Source organism: Cebus imitator, unplaced genomic scaffold (assembly GCF_001604975.1).
Source record: "Cebus imitator isolate Cc_AM_T3 unplaced genomic scaffold, Cebus_imitator-1.0 Scaffold2, whole genome shotgun sequence".
NCBI lineage: Eukaryota > Metazoa > Chordata > Mammalia > Primates > Cebidae > Cebus > Cebus imitator.
Genome location: NW_016107317.1, coordinates 10,991,031 through 11,006,151, shown reverse-complemented (window position 1 = coordinate 11,006,151; position 15,121 = coordinate 10,991,031). Strand labels below are relative to the sequence as shown.

The 15,121-nt window shown below is 40.4% G+C and overlaps 1 protein-coding gene across 2 annotated transcripts in view; it reads right to left on the bottom strand.

Moving 5' to 3' along the window:
* SCAF11 (SR-related CTD associated factor 11) overlaps positions 1-14,373 on the bottom strand; it is a 78,646-nt gene extending 64,273 nt beyond the window's left edge. For both annotated transcript variants that reach the window (XM_017529661.2, XM_037738799.1), the window contains exon 1: positions 14,054-14,373. The gene's annotated coding sequence lies outside the window, so the exon portion shown is untranslated. The remainder of the gene's footprint in view (positions 1-14,053) is intronic.
* Between the last annotated feature and the right edge of the window lie 748 nt (positions 14,374-15,121).

Here is a 15,121-nt window from a genome sequence, read left to right as displayed (position 1 = left end):
CACCAGGTTCCAAAACACCATTAGTATTCCCCCTCCCAAAATACACTAATAGGAAAAACAAAACTGTTATTAGTAAGATATTAGGTATCAATGTCTAAGGTTAAAAAAGAAACAGGGCAGGTGATTTACAAATTAACAAAATAAATATTGTCAAAGAGTATATATAGTTGGTTTTTGGAAGAGACCAACTCAGACCAAAATAACGCTTTCAAAGATAGAGTGATATTGGGATTGTCTCCCAAATGTAATCTTATTATAAACGCTACAAACTGCCAACTACCTTTTCAAGTGAAATCTCTAACTAGTCAGTCTTCTGCTATGTTCGTTATGACTAACACATAAAATGATTTGTTCAACACCATAAAGTATATCAGTAAGATATATTAATGAGAAAGGAAACAGGGATGAAAAGTCAAAAACGAAAAATGAACTTAGCCCTAAAACAAAATACTCTAAATGATGTGATAATTTAGAAAAGTCTTATAAATCCATGCCAAAGAAATAACCCTGATAATAACCCAAGTCCCTTAAAGTTACATCAAAATAATCCCTAAACAAAGAGCCCCTTAGAGCTCTAAGAGTCCTGTCTCCCAAAAAGATCCAAAAACTGAAACACCATACTCCCATTTTCTGAGGAATAAATATAATCTGTCATCCTTGAATAACTACTTTTTAAAAAATCTCATTTCCCCTCAACCAGTTAGTCTAGTTACAGATTAACTCTAGGCTGTTCACAGGGCTATTCAGCCTGAAAATTTGGAGTATTCTCCCTAGTCCACTGGTTTTCAAATTTTTTAAGTTTTATAAATATTTGATTCAAATTTTATTTTCAGATATATTACCAAATATGGTTTTGCCCAATATGAAGTAGGCCCCCACTATAGCCTACCTCAAAAAATCCAGGCAGAATACTAAAGGTATTCATCTAAGTACTATACTCTGAGAAATAAATAAAAGTAGGTGGAATGTGGAGGGAAGTAAAAATCTGGAGAAGTGAACTGCATTGAGTCTTCCTACTTTATTTTTCATCTTTTCTCTCATAGCTTTGTCCTAAGGGTGGCTACATAGTGGCAGTGGAACAGGTGGCTAAAAGTCTGAGAGAAGTCCCATTTTTCTGTGTGTTTCTAGCCAAAAGGGCCAGGAAAGGGGACACTGCAGGTGGGTGGGAGGAAAAAAATCCTGGAGAGAGTCTGATCAAGGGGATTCCTTAATTCTCCACATGAATCTACACACATCTTAGCTGAACTATGCAAGCATTCAGTTAGCACAGGACAGACCCAGACCAATACAGCAAAGGCTTTGAAGCTAAAGGTGAACTATCACCCCCAAAAGGCAAGACAAAGTTTGTAGTCTGAGGCCAGGCATGGTGGTCCATAACTATAATCCTAGCACTTTGGGAGGTAAAGTGGGAAGACTGCTTGAGCTCAGGAATTCAAGACCAGCCTGGGCAACATAGCAACACCTAATCTCTACCAAAAAAAAAAAAAAAAAAAAAAGTTAGTCAGGCGTGGTAGTGCACACAGGCAGTCCCAGCTACTCAGGAGGTTGAGGCAGCAGGATCGCTTGAGCCAAGGATATCAAGGCTGCAGTGAGCTATAGTCTTGCCACTACACTCCAGCCTGTGCGACAGAGTAACATCCTATCTCAAAAACGAAACAACAAAAAAACTACCAAAATGTACAGTCTGAATCTTATGGACTGTTTGCTAAAACAAAACAAAAACAAAACGTATCTAAAAGACTATTTATAGGACCTACAGTCTGTATAACATAATATTGTTCAGGATACAGTTCCAACTTACTTGAGATACAAAGCACAAGAAAATATGGCCATTTCTCCATGAAACAATCAATAACTGCCAACCCCAAGATAACTCAAATATTGGAATTACTGAGGACTTTATTTTATTATTATTATTACTTGAGACAAGAGTCTCACTCTGTCGTGCAGGCTGGAGTGCAGTGGCACGATCTCGGCTCACTGTAACCTCCAAAATCTCGGCTCACTGCAAATCCCCATCTCCCGGGTTCAAGTGATTCTCCTGCCTCAGCCTCCTGAGTAGCTGGGATTACAGGCATGCACCACCATGCCTGGCTAATTTTTGCATTTTTAGCAGAGACAAGGATTCACCATGTTGGTCAGGCCGGTCTCAAACTCCTAACCTCATGATCTGTCCTCCCTGGCCTCTAAAAGTGCTGGGATTATAGGTGTGAGCCACTGTGCCTGGCCAAGGACTTTAAAATAGCAATTATAACTATGCTCCATGGAGAAAAAAATAAACACTTTCAAAAAAATGAAAAGATAGAATTCTCAGCAGTGAAATAGTAAGCATAAAAATTAAAATTTTAGAGATAAGAAATATGATGTCTAAAAAAAGGGACAGTAACAGAATAGAAATGCAAAGGAATGAATCAGTGGACATGACGCCAAATCAATAGAAATGACCTAACCTGAAGAACAGAGAAGTAAAAGAATGAAGAAAAAAATGAAGAGTCTCAGGGTCCTGTGGACAAAATCAAAAGTTTTATTTGTCATGTGAGTAACATAAAGAGAAAGAAATTGGTACAGAAAAAAATATTTGAAAAAATAATGTTCATAAGCCTCCCAAACTTGAAGAGCACAAATTTAGAAATTCACGAAGCTCAGAGAACACTTAATAAGATAAATGCAAAAGTAAAACATGCTTATAAATCATAATCAAAGGCCAGACGATGTGGCTTATGACTATAATTCCAACACTGTGGGGGGGCCGAAGTGGGTGGAGTGCCTGAGGTCAGGAGTTCAAGACTAGCCTGGCCAACATGGTGAAACCCTGTCTCTACTAAACCTGAAAAAATTAGCTGGGTACGGTGGCTGGCACCTATAATCCCAGCTACTTGGGAGGCTGAGGCAGGAGAATCACTTTAACCTGGGAGGTAGAGGTTGCAATGAGCTGAGATCGTGCCGCTTCACTCCAGCCTGGGCAAAAAGAGCAAAACTCCATCTCAAAAAATAAATAAATCATAATCAACTGCGACAAAGCAAACGTGAAGAAAAAAGCATTTTTTAAAATTTATTTTTATGTCAATAATTTTTGAGGTACAGGCGCTTCCTGGTTATATGGATTAAGTTCTTTAGTGCTGATTTCTAAGATTCTAGTGCACTTGTCACCTGAGCAGTGTTACACTGTACCTAGTATGTAGTCTTTTATCCCTCACCCCCTGCCAACCTTCACCCTGAGTCCCCAAAGTCCATTATATCATTCTACTTATTTATTTTTGAGACAGGGTCTTACTCTGCCGCCCAGCCTAGATAGAGTGCAGTGGCGTGATCTTGGCTCACTGTAACCTCCACCTCCGAGACTCAAGCAATTCTCATGCCTCAGCCTCTGGAGTAGCTGGGATTATGGGTGTACGCCACCATGCCTGGCTAATTTTTGTATTTTTAGTAGAGATGAGGTTTTACCATGTTGGCCGAGCTGGTCTCAAACGCCTGGCCTCAAGTGATTCACCCACCTCGGCCACCCAAAGTTCAGGGATTACGGAAATGAACCACTATGCCCGGCCCAAAGCCCATTATATCAGTCTTATGCCTTTGTATCTTCATAGCTTAGCTCCCACTTATAAGTGAGAACATACATCTGGTTTTCCATTCCTGAGATACTTCACTTAGAATAATAGCCTCCAGCTCTGTCTAAGTTGCTGCAAAAGACATTATGACTAAGTAGTATTCCATGGTGTATACATACTACATTCTCTTAAACTACTTGTTGGTTGATGGGCACTTAGGTTGGTTCCATACCTTTGCAAATGCAAATTGTGCTACTATAAACATGTGCATGCATGTGTCTTTTTCATACAATGATTTATTTTCCTTTGGGTAGATACTCACTAGTGGGACTGCTGGATTGAATGGCGGATTCCAATATGTACACAATATTATCATTTCAACATGTAATCAATTAAAACATTATTAAAGATGTAATCAATATAATTATTGTTTAATGAGCTATTTTACATTCTTTTTGTAAAATCCAGTGTGTATTTTATACTTCTAGTACATCTCAACTCAAATTAACACATTTCAAGTGCTCAAGATTCACATATATAGTTACTGGCTACTCAAATGGACCATGAAGCCCTAATGCAACCACTAAAAAATAATACAGAGAGATAAGAGTTTAAAAACCAAGGGTTACATTGAAAATAAAATACCAAAATATATTCATATAATCTAAAAAAGGACAGACACTTCGGGAGGCTGAGGCAGGAGGACGGCTTGAGGCTATGAGTTCAAGACCAGCCTGGTTAAGTAACACAATGAGACACCTATCTCTACCAAAAATTTAAAAAATTAGCCGAGTGTAGGGGCATGTACCTGTAGTACTAGCTACTCTGGAGGCTAAAGCAGGAGGATTGCTTGAGCCCAGGAAGTTAAGGTTGCAGGGAATTATGGCCATCCCACAGCATTCCAGCTGGGGGACAGAGTGAGACCCTGTCTCTCCCCACACCTCCTAAAAAAGGAAGGAACGAAATGAGCAAACATTAATAATTATATTAAATGTAAATAATCGTGCACACCAATTTAAAGAGGTTATCAAACTGGATTTTAAAGAAAGAATGAATTATATGACTGTCTACAAGAAACGCCCTTTAAAAATAAAGACAGGTTAAATGTATAGAAAAGGATAAACAATGCAAACAATAACAGAAGATGGTTGGAATGACTATATTAATAAACTATATTTTAAACCTTTTAAAGGGCCTAACTGGATTTGTCTACCCTCCATTCAGTTTTAATTAAATCTAATTCTGCGGCAGTTTTGAAACAAAATGAAGCTATTTTGTTTCGCGCATCTCCCTCACATTACTCATGTTGATTCATTAAGTAACTGGACATGCACAACAGTTCCTAAAGAAATATGACCTATTACATTAAAACTGTCCTAACGGAAGGCTTTTCTATGATGAGGTTTTCAGGTGAATGATTGCTTATAAATTTTTTGAGTCATTAATATTTATTCCCCATTATAACAGTTTATAGAAGCATTCTTCTTGACAAGCCACCTAGGTATACAAAACAGCGTTACAAGTATATTTACATTAAAAAAATCACCTATCAGGTCCAGGTGAGGTGGCTCATGCCTGTAATCCCAGCACTTCAGGAGGTGCCCACTGCTGAGATGGGCAGATCACTTCAGGTCAGGAGTTCAGGATCAGCGATCAGCCTGGCCAACATGGCAAAACTCCATCTCTACTAAAATACAAAAATTAGCTGGGTGCGGTAGTGCACGCCTGTAACACCAGCTACTAAGGAGACTGAGACAGAAGAATTGCTTGAACTTGGGAAGCAGAGGTTGCAGTGAACCGAGATCGTGCCACTGCACTTCAGCCTGGGTGACAGAATGAGACTCTGTCTCAAAAACAAAACAGAAAAACAAAACCTATCATTTGTAAACTGTTTCACTGATCCTAGAGAATTTTCAAAACAGTGTTGTTTTGGCTGCTCTCTTTAATGTCTGTATTTCTGTTTTGGTTTATTTTAAGTGCTAAATAACTACTGGGGCCAGGGAACTGAACTTGGTATTGGAATATAAAGACAGATTAAGATACTGTATCCCTTCCTTGTACAAAGAGTAGACCTAGAGACATAAGATATAGAAGATGAACAACATAGCATATGCTAAGTGCCAAATGTGAGAAATAGGCAAAGAGTTCCTAAGACATTTTTTAAATATACCAGTGGGGGAGTTAACTAATGACAGGGGAGAGTAAGAAAAATAATGATAATAAAGTGCAAAAACTTTAAGGTACTTAAGTCCAAGTTAGGACTTTGTGTTTCCTTAGGCAGACTTGAAGTCCACCACTCTCCCATTTATTTGTTTTGAAAGTGGTTTATGAGATGTTTAAATTTGGGATTTTGAGCTTCATGCAGTAACAGAAAGGTGAGCTAGCGGATGCGGATGGAAAGCATAGGAAACTAGTTAGGAGAAAATGGAAAAACGACTGGATATCAATAAACAAGGCCTGATAAGGACTAAGTTCCCCTGGAGCACAGACCTAATGGACATATAGATATCAACAAACCTGGAATTCAGAACTACAGGTAGAGTGAATGCTTACAATATACTCACAATGAGTATACTGTACAATGAACTAAATATTCTGGCATGCCTTTCCACATGTAATCCTCAACGTACCACAACACGGTACATTAAAAAAATTAAAACACCATCAAAATTGAACAGAACACTACATTAAAAATGCTTAAAAATCGCCCACTAAACAAAGCTAACTTAAGAGTATGAACAGAGACAGAGTTAGTGGTTACCACCACTGGACCTAGATAAACGTTATTTAAAAGTTAGGTGAGGAAATGGAGATATTGATTAGGTCACCTATAAAAGGTGATAGTCATCCAGGACAACCAGAATTCAAAGCCAGGTCTGACTGATTCCTAAACTTATATACAAAAAAGAAAAAGGAGGAAAAAAAAAATGAACTAATTTTTAACCTTACTGTCAAAATTACAACAAAAAGCCTCCTCTAAAAGTACATCTGAGAAGTCTAGGGTAAAAGAAAGGGTAAAAAAGGAAGAAGTTTAGTCTTATCCCTAACAGAGATGTGAGAGTCTCAAGAGGGTTTACATTTACTCAAGAGGATTTAAATTTCTTGAGAACACTTAAAATTTTCACTAAAAGTGTTGGTATAATAATCTACAAAAAGAAGCATAAACTTTAAAAGAACATGTCTATATGCTGCTATTCTGGCTGGAGGCACTGGAGCCCAAGATAGTGAGTAAAATATCCATGTTAGGAATAGTGAGGGAACCCAGATTAAGGCATTAAAGCTCAAGCAGAATGGTAAAATCTTCAGTATAGGGTATCTAAGAAGTATGGAGTAAGGGGTGCATCCCAGGACAGGATGTCAGAGCCTAAGTAGAGAAAAAAGTTATGCAAAGAAGGTACAGAAAAGCAAAGGCAATGAGAAATTGGCCACATGTAGGGAATTGATCAAATTTAGTAAGTAAGGATAATGAGTCAGATTTCTCCTCATTAGAAGGGAGTTATAAATTTGGCAATGGAGAAAATGAGGACAAATCTTGTGGACTGAAATCAGAGAAAGGAGAAATTGGTACCAAGTCATGGTTTTCTACACACAGATACTGAAATTAGAGCATCCAAGTCTTGTTTTCCAGACATTTTTCTCCACTAAAAGCAACCAATCTTTGGAGAAATGTTTGATTCCAGTGCTGGGGCAGGGAAAGTACAAAATGAGCTTTGTTTTCTTATGTCAAAAGTAAGGAAGTAGCCGGGTGTGGTGGCTCACACCTATAATCCCAGCACTTTGAGAGGCCAAGGCAGGTGGATCACTTGAGGTCAGGAGTTCAAGACCAGCCAACATGACAAAACCCTGTGTCTACTAAAAATACAAAATTCAGCCAGGTGTAATGGCCCATGCTTGTAATCCCAGCTACATGGGAGACTGAGGCACAAGAATCGTTTGAACCTGGGAGTCAGAGTTTGCAGTGAGCCAAGATCACCACACTATCCAGCCTGGGTGACAAAGCAAGACTCCACTTCAAAAAAAAAAAAAGGAAGTGTGAAGAGCAACTCAAAAGAAAACAGAAACTAGCTTGAAGGGCTTTCATTGGCCAAAGCTGAGACCATTTCGGAATAAATAAATGGCAAGTTTAATAAGGAATGGACTATTTATACAGTCTCAAAATACTTTTCCACTAAATGCATGTTAATTACTAATGGGACAAAAGTAACTTTACAGTGAAGAAGCTTGGGTGACACTACCTCAATCAAGTTATCAAAGTGCACATCATCAGTAATGAGACAAACAGAAATTATATGCCGTTTGATGGGACACAATGAGAAAAACACAGCATCATTACTGTCAAATAGTATACAATCTGAATCTAACCATAAGGAAATATCTGGCATCCTAGAGAAAGAAAACTACACATGAAAAAAACTAGGTATGAAAAAAAGAAGTATCAAACTCAAACTGAGACATTTTGCAACAGAACTAATTTATAAGCTTTAAAGAGTACCAACAAGGTCATGAAAGTCAAGACTGAGGGGCTGTTCCAGGTTAAAGGAGTCTAAAAAGACATTGCAGTTAAATGTAACACAGAATTTTGAATTCTTTTGTTACAAAGGAAACCACTGTGGAAATTGGCAAAATTTGAATGGGGTCTGAGGTTAGATTCTAACAATATAGCAAGATTAATTTCTTGATTTTTTTTTTTTTGAGACAGGGTCTTGCTGTGTTGTCCAGGCTGTAATGCAGTGGTACAATCTTAGCTCACTGCAGCCTCGACCTCCTGGGCTCAAGTGATCCATCTCGGCCTCCTGAGTAGCTGAGACCACAGGTGCTTGCTACCACACCTAGCTAATTTTGTTTCTTTTTTGTAGAGACAAGGTCTCACTATGTTGCCCAGGGTGGTCTCAAACTCCTAGGCTCAAGTGATCCTACTGCTTCTGTCTCCCAAAGTGCTGGATTAGAGGTGTGAGCCACCATACCAAGTCGATTTCCTAATTTTGGTGATTATGCTGCAGTTTTACAACAGAAAGTCCTTGTATTTGTGTGAGGTGATGAGACTGTACATGCAACTTACTCTCAACTGGTTTAGGAGGAAAAAGGTCTTTGTAGAGTACATGGAACTTAAGTGGGATTCTACAACTAACTCTCAAATGACTCAATGGGGAAAAGTTCTTTGTACTGTACTACGGACTTTTCTGAAAGTTTAAGAATTTTTTTTACAGTTACCTATAAAAATTCACTTACGGCAGATAAAGCAGTGTTCCTTTCAAATGAAGAACAGTATGTATTTTCATCTCTTCTTTTTATAAGACCCTGCTTTATTATTTAGAAGATTCTCAATGACCTTTGATCTATATCTGCATCATCCAATACAATAACCACTATTCAGTACCTCAACTGCACTGCCATTGTTACAAGTGCTCAATAGCCACATCACTACCAACTACTATACTGGGCAATACAGATTCAGAACACTTCTATCATTAAAGAACTGTCTGCTGGACAGCACTGATCTAGAGGTTGAGAGGCAACTAATATAATAAACAACTAAAGGCTGAAAGTCAGATGGACTCAGCTATAAAAGGTGACAGTCATCCAGGACAACCAGAGTTCAAAACCAGGTCTGACTGATTCTTAAACCTATATATAAAAAAAAGAAAAAGAAAAAAAAAACAATTAATTTTTACCTTATTGTCAAAATTACAACAAAAATACACCTCTAAAAATACATCTGAGAAGTCTAGGGTAAAAGAAATGTATAGATACTTGGCAAGTTCTCTGACACTTAACAAGTTATTTAACTTCTCCAGAGCCCCAGACTCATCACTGCAAAATGAACTAAGACATTCAACATTGCAAGGCTACTAAAAAGATCAAATGAAAACATACGTAAAATGTCTACAACAGAGTGGCTGACACATAGTAAATACCTGATAAACATTAGCTGTCTTCTGTAAAATGGGTGATAATTTCTGAAACTTTGATTTCAAAACTTTTAAGCAATTACAGAAGCAGCAGTTTCAAAGTAAGAACCTTACTGTCCTGCTTGTTCAAAAGGGCAATGAGCTTCACATCGTTAGAGTCAACAAAAATTTTTTTAGTTCTTACCTTATTCAACTCTTATCAACACTTGACCCAACTCTCTCTCCTTGTAACACTCTCCTCCTTTGGTTTCTGTAACACCCCGTTTACCCTCTACTTCTCTGATCTTCACAGTTTTCTCTGGGAGCTCACAATCTTCTAGCAAACTTTTTTAAATCTTAGAGCTCATTGTGATTCCATCCTAGGCTTTTTTTTTACTCCAACCTATATTCCCTCCCTTAGACAATTTCATCCATATCTATAGTTCCAATCACCTGTATGGGTGACTCCAGTTTTCCATTTCCAGCCCGTACTCCTCCTCTGAATTTTAGAATCATATATCTAATTGCTTACAGAAATTTCTACCTGAAAACTCCAAAGGTACCTTAAGCCTGATATGTCAAAACCAAAAAGAGCTCTGCTCCTTATCCGGTACCACTATCAATCCAGGAGTGCAACCCAGAAGTAATCTTTGAAATTTATTTCTCACTCACTTTCAATCTACTGAGGCCTGCTGGTCTCAAATCCCATCCACTGAGCACATCTCCACAATTATGATCCTAATTTAAGTTATCCTCATCTCTCTCAGACTACTGAAAAAGCCTCCTACTTCTCCCAGATCTCTTGCTACCTCTCTCCTCCCTTTCAATACACATCATCGCAATCCTAGTTCTGCCTTCTGGAGCTAAAGGAAATAAATATGGCTTCCAAATTACATTTTTAACAGTAAGATAGTTATACTGCTTGACATGGTTTGGTTGTGTCCCCATCCAAATCTCATTTTGAATTGTACTCCCATAATTCCCATGTGTTGTGGGAGCAACCCGGTGGGAAATAATTTGAATTATGGGGGTCGTTCCCCCATACTGTTCTCATAATAGTGAATAAGTCTCACAAGATCTGATGGTCTTAACAGGGGTTTCTGGTTTTGCATCTTCTTATTCTCTTGCCACTACCACGCAAGAAGTGCCTTTCTCTTCCCGCCATGATTCTGAGGCCTCTCCAGTCATGTGGAACTGTAAGTCTTATTAAACCTTTTTCTTCCCAGTCTCAGGTATATCAGCAGGGTGAAAACAGACTAATACACTGCTCTATTCTTAGCTAAGGCATTCTTAGTTCCTTCTATATTAAGACAAATGATAGTTTCAAGGTCACATAACGTCATACTCCTCTAAAAACACAGAACCCTTGGACTGGGTGTGTTGGTTTATTCCTGTAATCCCAGCATTCTGGAAGGCCAAGGTGGGAGGATTACTTAAGCCCAGGAGTTTGAGACCAGCCTGGGCACTATAGTGAGAGCTGTGATCACACCACCGTACTCCAGCCTGGCAGACAAGAGTGAGATGCTATCTGAAAGCAAAAACAAAACCAACAACAACAACAAAAAAACATGGACCCCTCAAATGAACATGGCCCATGTGCATGGATATAAGTAACCTGGCACTTTATGCCACAGAATGAGACTTGCTTAGTCTATTAAGTTTCAAACCACAATCATTATTTGTAACGTTTATAGCTGAAAGCAAGTTAATTCATTAACTTACATGTAAGGCATTGTTCAGGTGTTTAGGGGCAAAACAGTGACCAAAACTGACAAATGCTGATCTCACAGAAGATACATTACAGTGAAGAAAATACACAATAAACAGAGTTAGTAGATTATGCGGTATGTTGCAAAATGATAAAGGCTATGGAGAAAAATCTGGTGTAAAAATAGATAGTAAATATTGAGGAGATGGGGGGAAGGCTGTTGTTTTCTACACAGTAGTTAGAGGAGACCACAATAACTTAGGGGAAAGGAGACTGGAGTCAGAGAGGAAGAAGAGACTCAAATCATAGGGCCTTGTTGGCCATAATAGTATGGAATTTACTATGATTGAGAAGGAAAGCCATTTGAGAATAGAAGTTACATGACCTGACATTTTATCAGGATCATTCTGTCTATGAAGCGTTAAAGACTGTAGATTGGCAAAGGTCACAGTGACTTTTTAGGAAGTTATTCTGCAAGCAAAATAGTGGTTGTGTTTTTACATTTTGCATTGAATTTCTAATGTGTCTATGTACCAGGAATTCATAAAGTTCATAGCCAGAACTTAAAAAAAATACAATACAAAGATGACTTTTGAGAATAGTAAAAGAATGATATCAGATATTTTAACTCTGGGCTCTACTCAGTAGTACTAACAGTTACTACTGCTCAGAAGCAAGACATGGTGCAAAGCTATTAATTTATTTTGGGGGGCAGACTAATAAAAATATGGGTTTTAAGTTTCTTTATTTCACTGGGCAAGGTAAGTCAAGACACAATTAACATCATTAAAAGACAAGAGCAGACGAGGGCAGAGCTTTGCTAAAGGGACGTTACAATAAAAATTATTCTACAGTTGACTTTCTTTTTATTACTTTTATGCCTGCCACCCTCTTTAATTAAGGCACTACAACTATCTCTGATATACCTTAAAAGTTCAGTATTAAGTTGATGGATAGTATAATACTGTACTTCCTTATTACTAAAAGATGTTATTGATGATGAATCAACAGTATCATATAACTGCACTGATTCATCCTATCTCTGCTGAATAAAACCACAGGTTTTCAAGAAAACTGTCTTAAGCTCTAGTTGGTGCCAAAGGACGATGGGGAGCTGAGTAACTCTTGAAAAGTTTCCATCTTAACACACTGTCCCCATTACCACATAAAGGCATTAACAGAAAAAAAAAAAATTCTCCTTAAAATTTTCTCCATGACATTTTTTCAGGCAACATATTTAGAAATTTTACATTTTCTTCTAGTTTTCATCCCTTTTATATTGAAAAATGTCTTTAAACCACAAGTATACTTACAGTAAACAAACATTCAAATTTTACCCCAATGAAATTTTAAAATGTACTCAAACTCTCAGGTAAAAAGTCACTATTTGAATGTGAAAAAGTGAATGACTGTTAAAATATTTGCAAGCACCAAAAAATATTATGGCTAAAATGCAGCTACCCTGAGAACTAGTATTTCTTAAAAACTCACATTGCATAAAAAATATAAATTCAGATTATTCGATAGAATATAAAACAAAAGCAATACAAAAGTTTAAAGATTTCATTTCTCTTGCCCAATCAGTTGAAACAACAAAAACAAAAGGCCCATAAAGTTTTTCTTGCATCTTTTGACCAAAATAGTGAGATGATCAAGCCAACTGCCAAACAAACAGGAAAGAGAAAGCAATTGTTTAGAAACAGACTTAATTACGTGTCAAAACTTTAATACAATAATAAAATGCAAAAACCAATCGTTATTTTAAAATGTACTGCCCTGATATTCTGCTGCTGAGATAGGCAGTCATACGTATAAATTCATTTTTCTTTTAAAATGAAAAAATAATGCACCTATTAACAAGCATTTCCCAACATTCGGGGGAAATTCCCAAATCGGAGAAAACTTAACATCAGCATTTACTACACAACGCATTAAAAACATTTTTCAGCATTTTTGCTAAGTATCTTAGTTCACTGGTAGTGTATTGGCCAAAATGTAATCCAAAATGAATGAAAAACACTCAACTGGTAGGCACTTATGTAATACCCTACGGAAATATACTGGGGGTATTTCAAAACTCAACATTTGAATCTGTGAATGTCTAAATCAAGTACTCTAAACTAGGCGTCTACTTTGAAACAATTTTTCAAAATACATGTTACATCGATAAGAAATCTTATTAATGATTCAAAATTCCTAGGTCTGAGAAGGGGCGACGGATTAGGCTAAATTTAGATTTCCAGGCCCGGTAGTTGTCAGCCCAGGCAGCGAGTTTAAAACATTGGGGGTTGGAGAATAGTTTGTAGTTCAGAGCACCCAGTGAAAAGGCTGATGCTTAGAAGCGCCGGTTCTTCCCCATTCGTGCACTTGAGAGGTCACAGCGTAGTAAAGTTTGGTTTCACAAGCGGGCTTGGACGCTCGGGACCAAAGTCTCCCAAGAAAAGCCGATACCGGGGTCGGGAGTGCCCGGAAGCTCAGCAAGACACGTTTCCACTGCAGGGAGGAGAGTGTCTGCGGCGGTTCTGGCGTGGATCCCCTTCTCCCCCCGCAGGACCCTGCACCCGGGCGGGGACAGGCATCGCCAGCTAAGGCGGCGGGAGGCGCGTAGGCCACAAGGAGGAAATGGGACGGAGTGCGACAGAGAGGCGGCCGCGGCGGCCCAAAGCCGGGCCTCCCTCGCGGGGCAGCCAGGGAAAGGGGCCCTCCCGGCCGCAGCCTACCCCATCCGGAGAGGCAGCTCCAACTTTCCTCCCAGCGCACGACGCCGCCCGGGCCGCGCGAGATTCCGAAACTTTGTCAGTTCTCGCGTCGCTCCAGGCCAGCTCCAGCGCTCTGCGCCGGCCTCTAACCCTGGCCTCGCCCCGACAGCTGCCCAAGCCCATCCACCCCGCGGGTCGGCCCGTGTTTACCTCAGGCCGAAGTCGAGGCGCTCGGTCCGGCGGCGGCCCCACAGGTTTACAGGTCCCAGTCAATCCGCCGCCAAGTTCCCCAACATGGACTCCTTCGTCCGCTTTGAGGGGTTACAGGGTCTCTGGGACACTGACTCCGGTGGCCCGGTCCGGAGGCGGCAGCTACCCAGGTTGCGCTGCTCCGCGAGGCTTGCGCCACCGCTGCTCCCCCTCACCCCGCCTTGTCTAGCCTCCTCCCTCCCCTCCTCGCGCGTCTCCCTCCTCCTCCCTTCCCTCGCTCCGCTGGGCTCCCAGTCGGCGCGCTACGGTGACGACGGCGGCGGCCAGACTCGCAGCACTCTGCTTACTCGCGCACTCTGGCCCTGCGTGCACGTCCGCAGCACCCAGCCAGACCGCAGGGGGGCGCTGGCAAACTGCTGTTTGCGACCGAGGAGTGTGGTGGGTGGAGTCACGTCACGAGGCCTGAGAGCGGGAGGAAGGGCAGCTGCGATGGAGGCGCCTTCTGGGAAACGTCCTTCCCGCCCCACCCTCCGCCCACGCCGCAGAGGGTGCGCATGCGCTGCGCGTGGACTTTGGCTTCAGAGTTCCTTTGGCGGCTTTACGGGCTGCGTCGCGGAGGACAATGAAAGAGGCTTTAAAGGGACTGGACAGGAAGGATTTTGCGTGGGGTGTGCTCTTCTATCTTTATGGTAATCTGATGCTGAAAAGAGTGTCCGTATGTTTGCAGTGGATTACCTGGCGGCGTTGCCCACCAGATGCAGCCCGCGGGGTGAAGAGTCGGCACCTTTCTTCCTTTCTGGTGGGCATTTTTTTTAGATGCTGAGGGCATAGCTTTCCTGATTGGCCGAGCCTAGGGGCTTTACCACGTCTTAATCCCACATCACAAAATTAGATTTGGGCCAGGTGCGCGGTGGCTCTCCTGTAATCCCAGCACTTTGGAGGCCGAGGCTGGCAAGTCGCTTGAGCCCAGGGGTTCGAGACCAGCTTGAGCAACGTAGTCCTCCTTTCTACAAAAAATAAAATTAGCCGGCCGTGGAGGCGCGCGCCGGTGGTTCCAGCTCCTCCGGA